This window comes from Sciurus carolinensis, chromosome 12 (genome assembly GCF_902686445.1).
Source record: "Sciurus carolinensis chromosome 12, mSciCar1.2, whole genome shotgun sequence".
Taxonomy (NCBI): domain Eukaryota; kingdom Metazoa; phylum Chordata; class Mammalia; order Rodentia; family Sciuridae; genus Sciurus; species Sciurus carolinensis.
In genome coordinates, this window is record NC_062224.1 from 90,372,654 (window position 1) to 90,384,973 (window position 12,320).

Consider the following 12,320-nt stretch of genomic DNA (forward strand, 5'->3'; position numbering starts at 1 on the left):
AGAGAAGAAAATTTTAAAATTCCTATGGAAGTACAAAAGACCCTGAATAAGTATAGAAATCTTGAGGAAAGAAAATAAACAAGGCTGTAAGCATCACAATACCTGATTTCAAGACATACTACAGAGCCATAATAACAAAACACCATAGTATTTGCACAAACACAGACACCTAGACCAATGGTATGGAATAGAGACTCTCTAGATAGATAGATAGATAGATGATAGGCAGATAGATAGATAGATATAGATAGATAGATAAATGCATGCATCTCTAAGTACTGATTCTTAACAAAGTTTCCAAAAAGAAAGAGGGAAAACATTGTCTAAAGAACCACCTCTTCAATAAAAAATGCTGGTAAAAATGAATATCCATATACAGATGATTAAAACTTCACTCCTCTTTGCATGTACAAAATTAAATTCAAACATATCATAGGTCAAAATATAATATCTAAAAACTCTAAAATTACTAGAAGAAAACAATGAAGAAATAATAAATTGGTTCAAGCACAATTTTACAGGTAGATAACAAAAGCACAGGAGCAAAAATTCGATATATTAAATTGAAAAACTTCTCGACAGCTAAAAAATAACAGAATGAGACAAGCCATGGAATGGAGGGAAAAAAAAAAAAAACACTTGCCAACTATGCTTCTGACAAAGGGTTAATATCTAGAATACGTGTTTGAAGACATCAAAAAACTAAAAACAAGTAATCCAATAAAATGTGGAGCAAATGATCTGTGATATCTCAAAGAAGAAGTACAAATGGTCAAAAATACATAAAGAAATGCTCAATATCATTAGCCTTCAAGGAAATGAAAATAAAAATTACATTGAGGTATTATATAAATGCCAGTTAGGATGTGTATTATTAAAAATAAACCCTGAAATTAACAAATGTTGGTGAATATGTGGAGGGAAAATGCACACTTGGTGGGAATTGAAATCAGTACAATCATTATGGAGAACAGAAGGTTTCTCAAAACCCTAAAATTAGATCTACCATATGATCCAGCTATCCTGCTTCTGGGTACATATCCAAAGAAAACATCAATCAGCATACCAAAGGGATATTTGCATGCCCATGTTTATTGCTGTGTTATTCACAATAGCTAAGATGTTGAATGAGAATGTGTTGATCCATAGTTAAGATAAAGATAATTTGGCATATTTAAAGAAGAAAATACTATTCAGCCATAAAGAATTGAATCTTTTCATTTATAGCAAAATGGATGGAACTGGAGGACATTATGTTAAGTGAAATGAACCAGACACAGATAAGCCCCATATGTTATCTTTCATATGTGGAATATTAAAAAGGGTAACCTGAAAGTAGAATAGTGACTGTTAGAGGTTGAGAAGTGTGTGAGAAGTAGGGTAGGTAGATGGAGGTTGGATATGATCAGGCAGGGTGTATGCAAATATGGAAATATCACAATGACCCCCATGAATATGGGCAACTTATACAGGCTAATAAAATTAAAATATAGTTTTAGAAGTCCTCCCGCTGTGTATCTTGAATACATATAACTGTATTTATTATTTTAAAATAAATATAACTTATTAATATTTATTTCCTCACATATTAATACTTATTAGAGAAGCAATCCTCAGAATATATCTTCTTTAATGTGTGAATGTTCTATTGAACACAACAAAGTATCATATTCAAGGCTCTGATTTTCCCAGGACCCCTGAGAACACTGAAGTACTTACGTAAACATTTTGGCGGTTCTGACCACTCTCCAGCTCTACAGACTATTGTCTTGCTACCCTGAGGTTGATACAAAGACTGGCACTGATATTCAACCGATGAACCTGGAGAATATACTGAAGATGGGAATGAAGTGAGGTCTCCATTTTCAAAAGGTGGAGGAGAATCACATTTTCCTGTGGAATCTGAAAAATACCATTTCATTTATGGAGAGAACAAATCAAAACACAGGATAAAATTAAAGCCAGCACAAACATATCACTATCTACAGCATCATGACTTTATCATTTCTGGTAACAAGTGATCACTTGAAAAAATCTTAATCACAGAAAATGAGGGTTACATATTTAAACTCTTCCTTTCATCTCACTGCAGGCACAAATAAACCATCAAAAAATGTGTCCATTTTGCAGAGATCTAGTACTAAATATGTGTCTTAAATAAGTGCTGCATTGGTAGATAGCAAAGACAAACTAAGAAAGTTTCTTGTTCTTATATATGCAATGATGCAGTGTTTATTGTTTCCCTACTGATTTCTTTTTGATTTTCCTTTTAATTATAAAAGAAATAAAAACTCCTTGGAAAAAATCCAAAGAATGCAAATTTGTAGAAAATATAAGGGAAATATTTTCTTCCTGATCTGGACAAGATGAGTAAAAATCATTCCTATGTATTCCTTTTGCTAAGCATAATTTATAATCTTGGATATAAAAAAATTTAAAGACCAATATAAGAAGACTCTGGAAGGTACAGAGAATTCATTCTGACTAGGAACTTCAGAACTCAAGGAATGGAAAATAGTTTGCTATATGAGTTAACTTTAGGGCTTTTGTATATTCTAGATGGAACACTGGAAAAGGCTAATCCCAGGAATGATATCAGATAGAGACAAATAAGGAAAATCTCATGAGAAGCCTCATTCCTTTAACCTAAGGTAAAGAGAGGGAGCAGTCTTGCAAGACCAAGAGAAGATAGACTGAAAATTTATCAGTGAATTGAACTTCAGAGACCTCGAGAAGAAAAGAAAATATTGGAGGCCCAGAATTAGGGAAGAAATAAGTTTAATAAAACAATTTCAGAACTTCAGCATAAGGCACAAAAGTAGGTATTCAAGAAGATCTTTAGACTCATGTTAATACATATCACAATGAAAACTGTTTGAAGATAAAGGAAAAAATCTTGAAAACTGCAAGGTAGAAAATCCACGTTACCTATCGGTGACTAATATTCAAATGACAGTGGGCCACTCATTCATAGCCATGGAAGCCACAAGGAAGTGAAAGAAGAAAGATGTCACCCATCAACTCTATATGCAGTGACACTGTGCTTTAGAATAAAGGCATAAATAAAGGCATTCTTTTACAGAAAAGATCAAGAGAATCTGTCTCCAAGAGTTATCCTTAAAGTCCAACTGAAGAAATTCTTCATATAGAAATGAAACATGACCGAAGAAGATCGAGTCTTCAGGAGAGAGAAAAGAACAATGTAACTGATAAAAGGAAAATAAATAATATAATAGATGTTTTCCTCATCAGTTTGTTCATTATGTTTAATGTCTGAAGGAAAATTATAGTATTTGATAATAGTGCTCAGTGTATATAGAGGAGACATTAAAGGGCAAATGGACTTAAACAGAAGGAAGTTTCCCACATTTTGATGGAAAAATAAAATGCCATTTCCAGTAGAGTGATAAGCTACAAATGTATTACGTATACAATGTAATACCTAAAACAACAACTTTAAGAAGAAAGGCAGTGGGGGAATCTATCAGAAAGATACACACAAAAACAGGAAGATAAATCAAAATAAAATTATTTTAAAATGTTCCCCAAAAGGAAGGGAAGAGATCAGAAACAGGAATGAGAAACAGAGAAAATAAATAAAACAAGACAAAAAACCCCAACATTTCAATAATTATTTTAAATACAAGTGGTCTAAATATACCAGGTGAAAAGAGCAAGAAGGGCAAGATAGATACGGCAATGAGGCCTAGGCTCCAGTGGCGCTGCGGGTGTCCGAGGGAGGTAGACTTTGAGGGTGCTTTGCGCTCCTTGAGACTGCATCTCAGGGACAATGGCAAAGGGAGATCATCGCAGCACCAACCTGCTGGCTGCAGAGACTGCGAATCTGGAACAGCAGCTACAAGGATGGGGAGACATGATGCTGATGGCTGGTAAAATTCTCCCATGGGAAAGAGCCTGGTTTCCCCCTGCCATCAGGGTGTGGTTTCTTTGGTGTTTCTGATTATCTATTATTTGGATCCATCTGTTCACTCTGGTGTTTCCTGTTTTGTGATGTATTTGTGCTTGGCTGACTACCTTGTTCCCATTCTAGCCCCTAGAATTTTTGTCTCCAATAAACGGACCACTGAACAACAGCAAAGATTCCATGAAATTTGCAGCAATCTAGTGAAGACTCGATGCAGAGCTGTGGCTGGTGGAAATGCCTCTTTACGTTAAAGGAAGAACCTAAAATGTACTTGATGACCATGATCATTTCTCTTGCTGCGGTTGCCTGGATTGGACAGCAAGTCCACAACCTATTTCTCACCTACCTGATAGTGACTTTCTGATTGTTGCTTCCTGGACTAAACCAACATGGAATCATTTCAAAGTACATTGGAATGGCCAAAAGGGAGATAAACAAACTTCTCAAACAAAAAGAAAAGAAGAATGAATAATGCATCTGCTTTATTCCTGTGTTAATGGAGTGTGCATTACCCCTAGGAACACTTCCTACTATGCTGTTTGGATACTAAAATGTTACAGAAGTAGCTCTTGCTCTGCCTCACTCTGCCCTTAGTTCATAGAAGTTCACACTTGCCAGGTAAGGCTTTGTGCATAGTGTCTTTGAGTCAGGTGTAGCTGGGTACATTTTCATCAGTTGGCCTTAAATGGACAACTCATTAATGAGGATGGCTTGTCTTGATTTTTCTCACCCAGGGATAATTGAATTTTTACTTTGACAACTTCCTTTAAAATAACAGTGGTGAATTTTACTTTTTAGTGAAATTAACAGTGTTGACATTTGTTTTAGCTAGGTGCAAGGTAGTGATCTGTGGCTATAAGAAGCTGGATCTACTGTCTGCTTCACAGTTTGCTTAAAAAACTATCTGGCTTCATGAGTATAGAGACCAAGTTTACTACTTCTGAGGAAGAGACCAATTAATTAAGATTTGTTTTTTGTCCTATTTTTTTGTTTGTTTCTTTGTTTTTCACCATGGGAGAAGAATCCCCATGGAATAAAATATAGCTAATTCCATGCCCTAGTTTGTATAGGTTTCTCCCTTGTGCAAAACTTAAGCCATTTCTAGGAAACATTGATTCTTTGTTCCACAGGGAATCTGACAGGCTTAGAGCTGCTGTTCCCTGCACTACTTCACATTAGTAAACCCTTAAGTCTTTTTAACAGCAGACTTCCAAAAGATTGTACTTAGGATTTTTAGCATACTTAGCATTTCATGTTTTCAACTGACTTAAAGTCCATAGTAGATTAATACTTGTGTTCGATACGGATACCTTTACTCCATGACTAGCTAAACAAAGACAAAAGTCTTCTTGTGTTTAGTCAAAATCCATTACAGTAGAGAAGAAAGTAATACACTAATTTTTTTTTTTTTTTTTTGCAGTGCTGGGGATTGAACCCAGGTCCTTGCGCTTGCAAGGCAAGCCCTCTAATGACTGAGCTATCTCCCCAGCCCTACCAATTTTTAAGACCAGAGAAAGCCTTCGAGGGTAAACCTCAAATTTCCATTCTTTGGTTGTGGCCATTACTTGGTCCCCTTTGGTTTGGCATTGAAGATAGGGACTACACTGATGACTTTTTTCCTTCAATATTTCTTTGAAAAATTCTTGGGCTGTTGGTGAGAGCAGACACGTAGTGATAGCTAGCCTCTTGTCCACATAGATTTGTGACTCTTTGGAAAGCTTGTCAGTCTTTTCTTCTCAGTAGCTAGAAATTTAGAGTAGTTGAAATCTGTAGGAATAAAGCTTTGAGGGCCCAAAATGTGACATGTTTGGGAACAATTCTTAAACTGATTAATTAGCCATAATGTAGTTTTGTGAATTTATTGCACTGACACTGTAAAACCTGTACCTTGTGGTGTATCTGTTCCTAATTAAGTGTTGTGTTCTCCCTTCAATATTGCTATAAACAGTGGCACCCAGTAGGATATGTTTGATTCTTTTTCTAATGTTTCATATGACAACTACCTTAATTTTACATGTGTTTCCTCATTGTAAATAAGCCTGTTTTCCTATCTGGATTTTTTCTTTGTGAATACATGTTCTACCAATTAACTGCTTCAGCAGTTTTAATCCTGTATTATTTCTCCTACTTTGTTTTGTGTGAAAGGGGAAAAATAAAAAAAAAATTAAAAAGCTAAATGAGGCATAACTCTATGTGGTCTACCATTAGCAAAAGGTAGAGTCAAAGTCAAGGAAGAGAAAGTAAATTAGGAAAAATTAATTTTTAAAAATAGAAACAGATGATATAATATCTCCATTATATGTTTCCCTTATTTCCTGAATTCTAAATATTAGAGTGCCAATGACCAAATACGAAGACTTATTTTATAAATATAGTGATTCTCTGGACAGCCTCAGTCACACACCTTCAATATTTTCTATATGCTGAGAATGCCCAAATGTATATCATGTTCTATGATCAGTCTTCAATCCCCTGTTTTCTACAACTCGAAGCGATATCTCTTGGAGTGTTAAAAATGTACTGAGTATCCTAATGTTTAAGATGAGAAATTTTCTCAGATTGTAATTGTCCTATTAATTCAGTTAAATATGTCTTGAAAAAACTACATGATGTTTCTTAGTTCATTTGGACAAAAAATAAATTTCTAGCAATATCATTTTATTTGCATTTAAAAAATATGTTCTATAAGAATTACTTCACTTCATTTTTATCAACGCATTTTACTCATGCTATGTCCTCAAGCAAAGCAAAATTAAGAATATGATATTCTACCTTTGCAGTGAGGTGGCTCTGTTCAGGTTCCATTTAGTCACATCACTTCTACTTCCCCAAATATTTCAAAAGGTTTGATACATTCATAACGTACTCTCTCACCAGATGGAAACCTATGCATCTGGTTTGATATTATATTAGCATTTTCCACTCTGGGTGGATTCACACAGGAAATATCTGAGTAGAGAAAAAGAAAGTATCTCCACCTAGTGCTCATTTTGAGTAACCAATCAATCAATAAGATTCCAAATACATTTTAAGCAGGATTGAAAAGAAATAGATACTTTCACATGAAGAACTTTTCTGATTTCAATGAATTCACATGAAATATGAGGAAGAAAAGATACAGCAATTTTTTTTTTTTGTCAGAGCTAACCTTTCATGCCCTTAAATCTCTTCCCTATCCTTCACTAGAACACTGATAGACGTTTTAAGTCCTTGAAAGCCACTGAGAATGAAAGTTCCTGGACATTTCCCCTTGGGTTGAGTAGAACAAATATTACAAGTTCTATAAGTGCAACATGAATTTTTTAAAATGAAAAAAAAATAAGAGTAAAGAGATTATATGGCATCACTGTTTGGTATACAATTATCTTGTTCTTTAATTACCATTTTAGTTCCTAAATAAAAACAAAGAGGCATTTCCTTAGCGACTAAGTCAAGATTTAAGAACACAGTTGGAAGAATAATCTGTTTATTCTTAAAACACAGTTAAAAGATGAAAATGTTATGTACAACAATAATGCACCAATAAAAACAAAAATTAATATTTAAGTAAAACTTAAAAAAATGATAATTTTTTTAAAAATTAGAGACATGAGAAAACAACAGAAAAATATACCTATAATTATAGACACATGGCTTTTATAATTTGTTTATAAATGCTTTCTGATACTATGATGAACAATGTGTAATTCCTCAGAGTTTTAGGTGCATGGATACTAATAATAGACTATGGCAATGGCTCCAAACTGAGGTATAATGAAATTCTTTGGAGAACTCGATAAATATTTTTTAAGATCACACCTCAAAATTATTTTTTTCCAATAGGCCTACAATGAGCTCAGGAATTTCTATTTGGATTCATAAAATATTTGTTCAAAAATGTTGGTGACCTGAGATAGAAACAGAGAACAAGAGCAAGAGTTAGGAAGAGAGAGAGAGAAAGAGAGAGAGACAGAGAGAGAGAGAGAGAGAGAGAGAGAGAGAGAGAGAGAGAGAGAGATATCCTTGGAATAAGAAATTGAGCGCTTTCATTGGGAGTATTACCTAGTGGTTGAATGCTTGCATGCCATTTCCAGGCCCTGAATTTAATCCCCACACCATAAAAAGAAAAAAAAAAAAAATTGGGTGCTTTAAAATTATAATCTCTTTTTCCATTCTTAGAGTCTTTGAGAAACTATATACCAGATCATACTATAATCAAATAATATTATAATGCCATAATAATAACATTTTCCTGACTGCTATGAGTGAAATAAGTACTACAGAAGTTTTTAATGTACAAATTATTTCAATAATTTGAGGAAGATGAGAATTCTGTTTGAGTTTGATAAAATGTCTGTATAGGTCTCTGATAATATTTCTTATTAACAATTTGAAAAGCAGGGTGAAGTGAGGATGAACACAGCAGAGAAAATTCAGTAACGAGGAAAGCCCAGTAAGACTGTAAGCCAATCTTACAAAAACTAAAACACATGTGGTACTTGAGAATTAGTCTCATGCTGGGGTTGGTCCAGAGTGTTGAGGAAGGAAAAACAAGAGGTTGTGCAAGTCCTAGTAACAAAAGGAAGATCTCTGGCCAAGGGGAATGGTGTCCCTGGATTTGATTTGTTTCTGAAAGGATTTCTTTGTTTATTGGGAGGAAATAAATCTATTGAGAAGCATGAAAAGCTAGACTGGTGGAAAGTAAATGAATATTGAGAAGGAGGGTACAATTGTAGACCAACCTATGAAAGCTGGAAGGGCTTATATGATGCTGACTATAGGCAGTAGGTAGAAGATGAAACACAGGAAGAAAAACTCTGTGAGATCAGAAGAAATAATACTTGTAGCACAAGTGTGGGTGTAATATAGAAAGAAAAGTTGAGAGTTCTTGTGCCTACTGTTAACTTGGGTTTTCCTCCCATATGAAATCATATAAAACTATTTGTATATAAAAAAGAACAATGATGAGGTCACGTTTGAAAGGACTGAAAGACACTTTTGTTCCCAGGAATATGTTTACCAAAAAATGTAAGCTTTAATAATCAACAAAATGTATTGATTCATTTGACAAAAACTTAATGAATAGCTTCTGTATGTCAGTCTGTCTTCTGGGTATTGAGAGCACATGAGAACAAAACAAATATAAGTCCTGTCTTGGAGAAACTCGACCCCATTCTGGGATTAATTAATATCTAGGAATCCAATGAATAAGTAAGACTGGAAACCTAGGACAGCCTTGGAATGAAGGACCCAGGAAAACTCTAGGAAAGAACTCAGTCTAAGAAAAAAGTGAAGAATCCTTTTGGTCATCAAAGACTTGATCCCCAACAGGGCAGAGTGAAATTAATCAGTGATATTTGTTTCCTGGACCAACATCAGATGTGTCATGTGACTAATTTGTAATAGTGACTGGAGGCCTATGGTCACCCATGTGGCAGCACATCAACTTCAGCTTGCTAACTTTGAAAATGAAAAGTTATCCTTGATAGAATCTCTGATAGAGAAAAGATTCTTTAGGAAAAGTTAGTTGGAAGTGGGTATTTAGTGGACTTTATTTCTTTGAAAAACAGAGCGCCATATACAAACAGCAGTTGTTTCCAAAGTACTTATATTTTCTTGGTAACAAGTATTCAAACTTTAATAATATGATGATTTATAAGTAAAATCTAACTCTACACTTATAAGATAAATAATATTAGCAGAAATAGAAACATTAATGTATTCTATTAGTATTTTTATTTATTTCTTCTAGAAACTCACTAAATACTGAGCAATAAAATTCATTATTGTTAAGACTTTTTCAAGAATATCTCTAAATTTTACAAATATGATTGCAAATATTTTCTATGTAAAACTTAAACTTCATTAAGTGTGAATTTGAGAAGGGTGCTCTCACCAACACACAGAGGAAGTTGGGTCCACATTCCACTAATACATGTAATTGATCTGTCTCCAAGCATTTCGACGTTTTGTGTACACTTGAATTCCACTGAATCCCCATGGTAATATGGAGGGGCAGAAGGCTGGGCAGAGCCATGGTCAAGTTCAGATACAGCTCCACATGTTCTCTCATCCACTATGTAAATTTCACAAAAACGTGTTCATAATGAAGACACAATATGTATGTTTAAATAAATACAAAAATGTTTCAGTTTAAATTTAATATTTTTAATACATTACCAGTACATATGGCAAGGTTGTCCACATTTCATCAACACTTTGAATTTTATTAGGTCCCTTCATCAGAAATCTGGGATTGCAATTATATCCTACCACTTTGTTGTGTCCGTATTCATCTTTAAATTTTTCCTTAACTTTTCCATTAAGGAGTAGAGGAGGTGGGCCACATGAATGTACTTCTTCTATAATAGAAATAATGGTTAATGGTTAATGGTTGTCTATTTTGCACTCTAAAAATTCAAAGAATTGGAGAAATTTTTAAAAATTGATTATCATATGATTCATTATAGAATTCTTAATGAAAATAAATTTTTACATTGCAGTTATATTTCCAAGTTGAATTGCTTGTGTTATAATAGCACTGGAAGTATTTTTAAAACTCTAAGTGTTTTCAATAATGAAGAATTTTGAAGATGCGTGCAAACTGTTAGCAAATGTGGTTGTGGAAATTATATTGATTTTTCATTCTGTAGTAACATTTTATCATAACATTTTGAGAAAGTATCATCAATGAGACAAGCATTCGATCCACATTTTTAATTGATATCCTAATACACTCCATTGAATTAACTGTTCAAATATTGTTTAGATACACTCTATGAAACTTGAGAGAAGTTCTGAACTATATAAAATGTCCAGTATTAATGGTAGCAGTGGAGGAAAAATGAAAAGTAACTAAGTAAGTTTCTCTAGTCTCGGCCACCAAATTTGTATATATGAATACTTTCAATACATATTTCAAGAAATAACTGGTGATTAAATTCTTAAACTAGTTTGTGCTTTCTACCACACAAGACATATCAACAACTTCATGAATGGGATTATAGACACAGTGGAAACCAATAAAAATTAAGAGAAGAAAAAAATTTACATTCAAAATTCTAATAATTATTTCTACAACAGTAAGGTGAATCTTCATCTTTATATACTGGGATATTAGGGGACCTTCCAAAATAGTAGCATTGCACTGAACTGGTCCAACTCTTGTAAGTCCTCATCAGCAGGAAAATTTCAACAAGTCTCTGAAAATATTTTTCTTTCTTGGGATCAGCAATTAAGATTCTTTCTATTTTGGGAATTGTGCATTCCCTTTATAAAATAAAAAATAAAATAATTTAATAAGAATATGTAATTGATCATTGACAAGTTAAATTTTACGTATCATGTAAAAATGAGGTAGGTGTTTAGTGATGCATGCAGGAGAGAATCAGACAAACCCTCTTCCTAGAAATAAATGTTACATATTAGGTTTTAATTCCTGTCTAACATTATTTGTAGAGGACTCTGAGAAATATAGTGGTATTGAATGGCAATATATCTGTCATAAACTTAATTTCCAAATTCAATGAGTTTTCACTGAATATGACTTATTGTTGTTATGTGTAAAATTTAATGTTACATTATTGTACTCTCAAAACATGAAGTTACTCTCACTTATTAAGAAAAACCAAATTTGTACAATTTTAAATTGCACATTTTATAAAGCTAGCATTTCTGTTTAATATTATTAAGAAAATAGATCATATAAAAAAGCAATTCTAATGTATTGAAGTGAAAGGAACATTAAAAATTGTGTAATTACTATATTACAAAAAAAGAACAACCCTAAGAAATAGTTCAAAGCCAAACTGATAGTCACATCTGTCTTGAATCCTTACATTATTATTCAATCATTATATTATAACTTATTTTTAATTATTTTAATTCCAACAAGGAATAACATATAAAATCCTCGCACATTTTTTAGTTTTTAAAAAGTAGGTGACTTTAGTAAATAATATTGAAAAATCATTTTTCTTATTTGGAATACCTCTTTCTTACAAATTCATAAAATTAAAGGCCACAATTAAAAAATTAGAAACATAGTAGAAAGAAAATGCATACTAGCAACAGCAAAGGACTAAAACACTTCTCAAATTAGATGTACAATAAAAACTATTTTAAAAAGTAATGCATCAAAAACTAACTTAAAATTTCTTGCTGTGGGGCTGGGGATGCAGCTCATGCTTAGCAGGAGTAAGGATCTGGAATCAATCCCCAAAAGCCCTCCAAAATTAATTTTGCAATTGTTTTGAGTTTTCCAATTACTTGAGAAATACCACACTTGAATGAAAGTCACTGGGATTCCTCTCCCAACTTCTATTACAATCTTTTACATAAAATTTCTTTTGTCTTTGGAGGGGCTTTCAAGATGATGGAAAAGAGAAGATTGCTTTTGTGGGGGCTCTGTGGCATG

The 12,320-nt window shown here is 33.2% G+C and overlaps 1 pseudogene; it reads left to right on the forward strand.

Annotated features, from left to right (window-relative positions):
* Positions 1-3,787: 3,787 nt before the first annotated feature.
* LOC124962147 (ADP-ribosylation factor-like protein 6-interacting protein 1) lies at positions 3,788-4,397 on the forward strand (annotated as a pseudogene).
* The last annotated feature ends 7,923 nt before the right edge of the window (positions 4,398-12,320 follow it).